This window comes from Megalobrama amblycephala, linkage group LG18 (genome assembly GCF_018812025.1).
Source record: "Megalobrama amblycephala isolate DHTTF-2021 linkage group LG18, ASM1881202v1, whole genome shotgun sequence".
In the NCBI taxonomy this organism is placed as follows: domain Eukaryota; kingdom Metazoa; phylum Chordata; class Actinopteri; order Cypriniformes; family Xenocyprididae; genus Megalobrama; species Megalobrama amblycephala.
In genome coordinates this window covers 7,182,861-7,191,188 of record NC_063061.1, presented here as the reverse complement: position 1 = coordinate 7,191,188, position 8,328 = coordinate 7,182,861, and the positions used below count along the sequence as shown (strand labels likewise).

The 8,328-nt window shown below is 37.5% G+C and overlaps 1 long non-coding RNA gene across 1 annotated transcript; it reads right to left on the bottom strand.

The window, feature by feature from the left end:
- Positions 1-6,043: 6,043 nt before the first annotated feature.
- On the bottom strand, positions 6,044-7,819 carry LOC125253564. The gene is made up of 2 exons (XR_007181466.1): positions 7,392-7,819; positions 6,044-6,870 (listed from the first exon to the last, which is right to left on the bottom strand). It is a non-coding gene; the product is annotated as an uncharacterized LOC125253564 (long non-coding RNA).
- Between the last annotated feature and the right edge of the window lie 509 nt (positions 7,820-8,328).

The following is an 8,328-nucleotide window of genomic DNA, read 5'->3' as shown; positions in this document are numbered from 1 at the left end:
CCCAAAGATGTGAGCTAAATGTGCAGTCATACAGCCAAAATGAGGTCCACCTTGAACAAATAGCTCCCATCCACCTCACTATTGGTCCAATGAGCTTGGTACCTCCTGTGTACATATCACAATTGGACACATTTCCCTTTTTCATCTGCAAAGACCTGCTAGACCGCTTTGAGCCCTTATTGGACTCCAGACAGCTGAAAATCTGGGCTAAAGTACGAGAACCTCTGCCTTTCCAGACACCCAGACCACCTGAGCCAGACTGTCAGGTCACAGAGGTCACGGGAAATCTCACAACTAGCTGCAGGAACCCCGTCTCAGCCCCAGAGCTCAAGTTCGCTACTCTGCACTCTTCAACTCACCATAGACTCTGACTCCTTCTGCCCCAAGGTCAGGACACTTACAGCGCAATGATGTAACAACAACAGACATTATTCTCGCACTGTGGGCAGACAACTCAGCCTCCAGCCACACGCTGTTCAGTGCTCTCATTAAAGGAACACTGGACCTCCCCTTGCTAACAAGCACACACGCTTCCCATTGGACTCTCGTCTGTCAACCATGATGACTGCCAAGGACATCTGCGCTAGGGCTGAACAATTATTAATCGTGATTAATCGTGTGCAAGTAAGTCTGTGTTTACATAATATATGTGTGTGTTATGTGTATAATAATTATGTATATATAAATACACACACATACATGTATATATTTAAGAAAAATGTTATATTTGGACTTCCGGTTTTGCCATGTAGTGGAGAGACGCGTGGTATAAGAGCTCCGACTTAAAATTCAAAATTATTTTTCATAACACTATATTGGGGGCTGGTTCGTTTTCTTCGCGCTACTTTTGGTCTTGGTTACTTGTTCCTAATGAGTGAAGGTACTCGAGCTGGCGGTAAAAACAACCAAAGTGCCTCATCCTGGGCAAGAAAGCGGCAAGATGTCGGACGACGCTACAAACCCGCTAACAACTGACACACTGGTGAGCGAACTTGACAAACTGAAGAGACACATGACTGGCGAACTCACCGTGTTGCTGAATTCGTCGCTGGAGTCCATTCATTCGTCCATTGCCTCTATTGGGTCTACCTTGGCGACTCAAGCGATTACCATCACTGATATGGAAACTAGTTTATCCGATCACAGTGATAGGATTACTCATCTCGAGCAGGAGGTCTCTACACTCCAGTCGAAGTTGGTGTTGGCAACGAAGGAGAATGTCGCTTTAAGAGCTAACATGGAAGATCTCGTCTCGCGGTCCAAACGGCAGAATATTCGGGTGGTTGGTCTTCCGGAGGATATCGAGGGAAAGGATGTCAGGCAGTTTATGACAGATTTATTCGCCAAGGTTGTCGGCGATGCCCTTCCCACCCCTCCAGAGCTTGACAGAGCCCACCCCGCCAAGGTCAAAATTCCCGTCCAATTATAGTGAGATTTCACCGTTACATTGAGAAGGAGGCCGTGCTCAAATGGGCGAAATCATCCATATCAAATGTTTAAACTGAGAAAATGTGTAATTTTAAGGGGAAAATAAGTTGATTTTAAATTTTATGGCATCAACACATCTCAAAAAAGTTGGGACAAGGCCATGTTTACCACTGTGTGGCATCCCCTCTTCTTTTTATATCAGTCTGCAAACCTCTGGGGACTGAGGAGACAAGTTGCTCAAGTTTAGGAACATTCTTGTCTAATACAGGTTTCTAGTTGCTCAACTGTCTTAGGTCTTCTTTGTCATATCTTCCTCTTTATGGTGCGCCAAATGTTTTCTATGGGTGAAAGATCTGGACTGCAGGCTGGCCATTTCAGTACCCGGATCCTTCTTCTACGCAGCCATGATGTTGTAATTGATGCAGTATGTGGTCTGGCTTTGTCATGTTGGAAAATGCAAGGTCTCCCCTGAAAGAGACGACGTCTGGATGGGAGCATATGTTGTTCTAGAACTTGGATATACCTTTCAGCATTGATGGTGCCTTTCCAGATGTGTAAGCTGCCCATGCCACACGCACTCATGCAACCCCATACCATCAGAGATGCAGGCTTCTGAACTGAGCGCTGATAACAACTTGGGTTGTCCTTGTCCTCTTTAGTCCGGATGACGTGGCATCCCAGTTTTCCAAAAAAGAACTTCAAATTTTGATTTGTCTGAACATAGAAGTTTTCCACTTTACCACAGTCCATTTTAAATGAGCCTTGGCCCAGAGAAAACGCCTCCGCTTCTGGATCATGTTTAGATATGGCTTCTTTTTTGACCTATAGAGTTTTAGCCGGCAACGGCGAATGGCACGGTGGATTGTGTTCACCGACAATGTTTTCTGGAAGTATTCCTGAGCCCATGTTGTGATTTCCATTACAGTAGCATTCCTGTATATGATGCAGTGCCGTCTAAGGGCCCGAAGATCACGGGCATCCAATATGGTTTTCCGGCCTTGACCCTTACGCACAGAGATTGTTCCAGATTCTCTGAATCTTTGGATGATATTATGCACTGTAGATGATGATAACTTCAAACTCTTTGCAATGTTTCTCTGAGAAACTTTCTGATATTGCTCCACTATTTTTCGCCACAGCATTGGGGAAATTGGTGATCATCTGCCCATCTTGACTTCTGAGAGACACTGCCACTCTGAGAGGCTCTTTTTATACCCAATCATGTTGCCAATTGACCTAATAAGTTGCAAATTGGTCCTCCAGCTGTTCCTTATATGTACATTTAACTTTTCCGGCCTCTTATTGCTACCTGTCCCAACTTTTTTGGAATGTGTAGCTCTCATGAAATCCAATATTTGGCATGACATTTCAAAATGTCTCACTTTCAACATTTGATATGTTATCTATATTCTATTGTGAATAAAATATAAGTTTATGAGATTTGTAAATTATTGCATTCCTTTTTTATTCACAATTTGTACAGTGTCCCAACTTTTTTGGAATCAGGTTTGTACAAACGTGGTGTTTGTTTTGGCATGCTCTACCCAGCCAGACTTCGTGTGTCATACAATTTTACATTGTACAGGTTATCACTTGGTTTTTGACCAAATTATGCTCTTGAAACAAGAAACAGAAGAGTATGTTGTCCTGAAAGAAATCAAGGCTCAAAAGAGAGCATGCCTTTCTAAAAGATCTTTTAAAACAGGTTGCTGTTAATATGGGTAAAACAGTTTTTGTTCAGTACTTAGCTTACAGTCTGTGCTGCATTTTTATTATAATATATATATTATGTACTGCTGTTTTGTAAAGTTAAATCAGGAACAGGCAACTCTAGCCCTTTTGCTGTCTCCTTTTTGAGGTGGAGAGTTTACCTCCAACCATAATTGAGCACACCTGAAAATTTTAACCAAAGTCTTCAGGTGTACTTATAGACAGTTATAGGCAGTTGGGTTTGAGGTTGGAGCTAAATCTGCAGGACCGTGGACGCTGAGGGCCAGAGTAGCCCACCACTGTTTAAATCATGCAGAACATAAGCTGACCTGGCTGTCCATTAAACTACTTAACTTGAATTGTCTGTGTTTTTTTGTTTTACTTTTAGACCAGGACTGAAGAACGCCTGACAATGGGATGTTAAGACTTCTTCCTCTGGTTGAGAAAAATCTACAGCACATCAGTGATCACATCTTCTGGTCATCAGTTGTACTGTAGAGTACAACTGAACAAACTGTTTAGAAGAAGAAGAACATGAACATGATAGAGACGTGTACAGGGAAGAGCAAGAACCCAGTTCAGCTGTGATAATGAATCTTTATTTTAAACTCAATATCAAATCTGTTTTCTGGATCATAGTTGACTGGATGGGATTCTGTGGCGCTCATTTGCGCAATAGGAGTAAAGTCTGTGAATGGATTATTATGACTTTAACGTATTTTTGAAGACACGTTTTTATTTATCTTGAATCTCATTTGTCTTTGTGCAAATTTCAACCTTATGCTGTATCCTCCAATAAAGTGTTGTGTAATAAATTATGGTGAACGTGGTGTTTGGTAGAGTAAATACAATTTAACTAAGCTGAGTTTATTTCATAATTTTAAAAAAATGACATATAATTACCATGATTGTTTTACTTATTAATACATAAATATATATTACATAAATATTTTTGATCTAATTCATGATATTTGGGACAACAATGCACCAAAAGTTGCATATACTTTCATGTTGTGACAAGGATGGCAGTTTCCAGATAAATAAAGGGAAGGAATGTGAAGAGAGGCTGCAGTGGGTTATACTGATACAAACACTTCAAGCAGAACTGAAGAAGATCGATGTTGATCATTCTGGTACATCTACTACTGCATTCAAAATGACAGCTGGACATTACTGATGTCAGGCATGTGAGGAGCAAGAAGAGGGGGTGATAATGACATTTTGGCACAGTTTCTTATTTTACTGAATAGTGCATTATCCTTGTGTAACAGTAATAGTGAAGTGTAAATATAAATAGTTTTTAGTTTACTGCCAACACTGGCAGCTGGATAATGGCAAGTTGTTTGGGTTCATCCATTATATTTATTGGTGTTCATACAAAAAAAAAGGAAAGAAATAATCAACTACTATTCAATTAATAAATTATTATTATTATTATTATTATTATTGTATTACAACATTTTGTTATAATATTTCCATATTTCATCAGATGGTCTCACAATACCCATCAAAAACCTATACAAGCATGATGTTAGAATGGAAAATGAGGAAATGATAAAATACTGCAATATTTAAATGTGATTCAACAAAGTTTGTTATCCATGATGAGGAGTACACACCTGTGTAGATTTTAATGCCCTTCCACCCCCAAGGGGCCAGTACCGGCCCCTGGAAGAGCAAAAAAAAAGGCACATTTCAAATGGCTGTAACTCAAAGTCCGGTTAGCGTATCAAAGAGAAAATCAACAGGACAACTGCTTATGCTATGATTACTAAATAATGTTGGGCACAGTTTTCAGACATACATGGAAAGCTGGCATAAAGGTTTTTTTAATAGTGATTACAGAAAAATATTAAATTTCAGCCTGTCCCTCATATATGTAATAAATGTTTGCACAATAAACATATTTAGATATCGAGTTGTCCATTAAAGATCTTATTATTTTAACATTTATCATTTCTTTACTAAACGTTTTAAACTACATTACCCATATGTCTCTGTCATTCTATCAATGAACGGGAAACATGGCGCTGTAGTTCATTGAGAAGCTAGGGTTAGGGTTGGGATCTCGGTAAAGGAGTAATTTCTCACAACATGGAAACACTTTATAGTTAACTTAATGTATGAGTAACGTAATATTCACACTAAAACAAACTTTGTAAGATAAAGCGCCGTTTTATATGGGTTGAAAGGTAGTCCAATCACAGCGAGTTCTGCGATAGAGTCACAGCCAATCACAACACAGCTGAACAGATGCGTCACGCTTACTTGTCCATTTATGGTAAATGACGACAGATCTCCTTCGGTTCCGGCTGACGAGAAAGATTCCTTAAATATATAATTAATCTAATTAAATATAATAAAAATCACATTTTACAACGAAAGACTCCTTTGTGTTTTAAACTGATGCATAAATATATTTGAAAGAGATATAATTGCATCTACTAAAGTGCTTCTAACATTTACAGTAGATATGTAGTATATTAAAGGTATACATTTAATCACTTATTTATACCATTCTTCACCATTTGAACTCTTGGAATTAAAATAAATATAAATAAAAGCATAATGAATGTACTCGATTTTGTAATCATATTCCAATATTTAGTGTCAAAGACAAATGTAGTCCCCAAACTACTGCACAACAGTATAAAAATCAGTTAATTGTGAGAAAAAAAATATATCCAGTTACAGAGGCAATCTATTATAGTGAAATATAACTACACAAATCGATATGATGAAGTATTATTTTTACAAACCAAGAGATGAGATAAAATTCCATGTGAAAATATGTTTCTTTAAAGAATAGGGGGGAAAAAATAACATTTTACATTCTCAACATTAAAACAATACAATATTGTGTTTATTGTTCACTTTTACTGTAACTAAATGAAAGGCAAATTCAAATAGTTAATGCATTTTATAAATGTTAAATATTTTCAGCAATAAAATGCTTCTATAAAATACATTCATGGGTATGTTACATTTACATTATCCAGGTACTGATATAATGATACCATAGATGTAGTTAAGGTGGACATTTACTATAGTGACACTGTAATAAAAGGTGCAAGACATTTTCAAGTCCATCTAAATGTAGAGGTAACAAACTCACAGAATAATGTCCAGAATGTCAATGTGTCATTTCTGTAATACTCTATATCAGCACCAAACAGAATTAAATAAATATTGATTGTTCTCAGAGGGTTTTCCTCTCACTAACTTCAATCGTTCGGACAAACACCTGCTATACACACATGCAGAAATACATATTTGACTATAGTCGCAGCATTACTAGAACTAGTGGATGGCAATGAATATGTCTTTTACCAAAACTCCGGATGAGCACTGGTGCTTCTTTGATAAAGGCAAGAATATGGAAAAAGATAAATTACTATTTTCAATATTGGTTCTGCACGTTTCAAGGAGATCATAAGGAGGAGTCCACGTGAAGACTTTTAAAAACTGTGACAGAGTGAAGGGTGCACCTCCCTGGACACATCCTAAGCATGACCAAACAACAACACCCAAAGACAGATATGAAGTGGACACCACCAGGAGAATGCAGGGAAGACATGGAAACGAAGGCCTGAAGAATGTCGGTGTCCCATGGGAAGATGTGGAGAATGTGGTCACAGATTGGATACGTTGGAGGACACTTGTTACCCAATGTGCCCAGCACAGCACTTGATGATGATGTTGTGAGTTCATACATAACTGTAGGATTTCCTTCTGTAAAGAGTGTTGCACAATTAAATGTTAAATGCATTTATGTAATAAGTTCACTGATGTGTGGGCATTTCCATGATTAAAAGTATAGCAAGCTATATTCATATTTTAAAAAATAAAAAATAAAAATAAATAAATAACATGTTTCACATGCAAGCAGGACATTATCAGCAGTGTAAATGATCATGACAAAATAATCGAATATCTGATGTCATCTGATGTCATGTGACAAGTCAAATGATAATTTCCACTCTTGCAAACAGAGGTAGTTATGAGGTGCGGAGAGACATCATGTATCATTGGAACATTTTGGGCCCAATCTGTAATCATTTTAAAGAATTCAATGGAATTAATATAAACTTTTATGTGTGGGACGTCCAACTGTCCAAGAAGGGGCACAACTGATTTACAAATAAGGTGATAAATATGTACAGGATTTGACTTTAATTTTAATTTACTGTGAGACTATTTAACAAATGCTTGATAAAATGTTTGATAAAGGGTTAAAAGCAACACATACATACCATTGCAATTATTTGCCTTTGCAGCTTTCTGTCTCCTTCATCCATTTCCGAAAGGCCCTTTTTGTCTTTTCAGCTAAAACAAGAGAAAAGAAAATATCATTATTTATAATATATAGGTTTATATATAAATATATATAGGAAAGAAGTTCTTATTGACCTTACAGTTTTTGGATTTAACATTATTAGGCATTAAAAGCATGATAAGTGTTGTGGTTACTCTGTATTTACAACAAAAATCACATTAAAACTACCAATACTGTGGTAAAAAGCATGGTAAGTGTTGTTTTTTTTACCGTGCTTCTACAACAAATACCATTTTGAAACTACACTCGTACTACTTTGAACCTGATATGAATATGTTATATATATTGTGCAATATATTGCACGTCACGTGACAGTGTTTAATCACCCTAGTTTAGTATTTAATATAGAAAGCAATGAAAAGCAAAACAGATATATGTTTTTATATATGACAGATATAATGCAGTGACTGAACATGAGGGAGCTAACGTTAATCTGATTAATATCTGCAAACAGAAAAGACATTATATCAAACATTAGAACAGCGTATTTACGACTACTTACCAACATCCAGCACACGCGAACTGATGCCAAATATCGCGATGGGTTCTGAAGGAGACTTCTTCAGCGTGATTTCATACCAATAAAATTCGCGTCAGTTTTTGACGCTAAAGGTTTCCCATTGAAAGCAATGGAGTTCCCAGTTTGTCCAAATAGTGACGCCGAGGGGCACCTTTCGCGTCTCCAGAGCGACGCCGGGGGCGCTTTACTTGACCATGCTTCAATCTTTGACGCCTCGGGAGTGAGAACGAGTTGACATTCACTGAGTGAATATTATGAAAATAGAATATATATTTCTCGCTAAAAATGTAATCAAAGCTTATTTTTATGCAGAAACTAACTCAAAATATTGTTC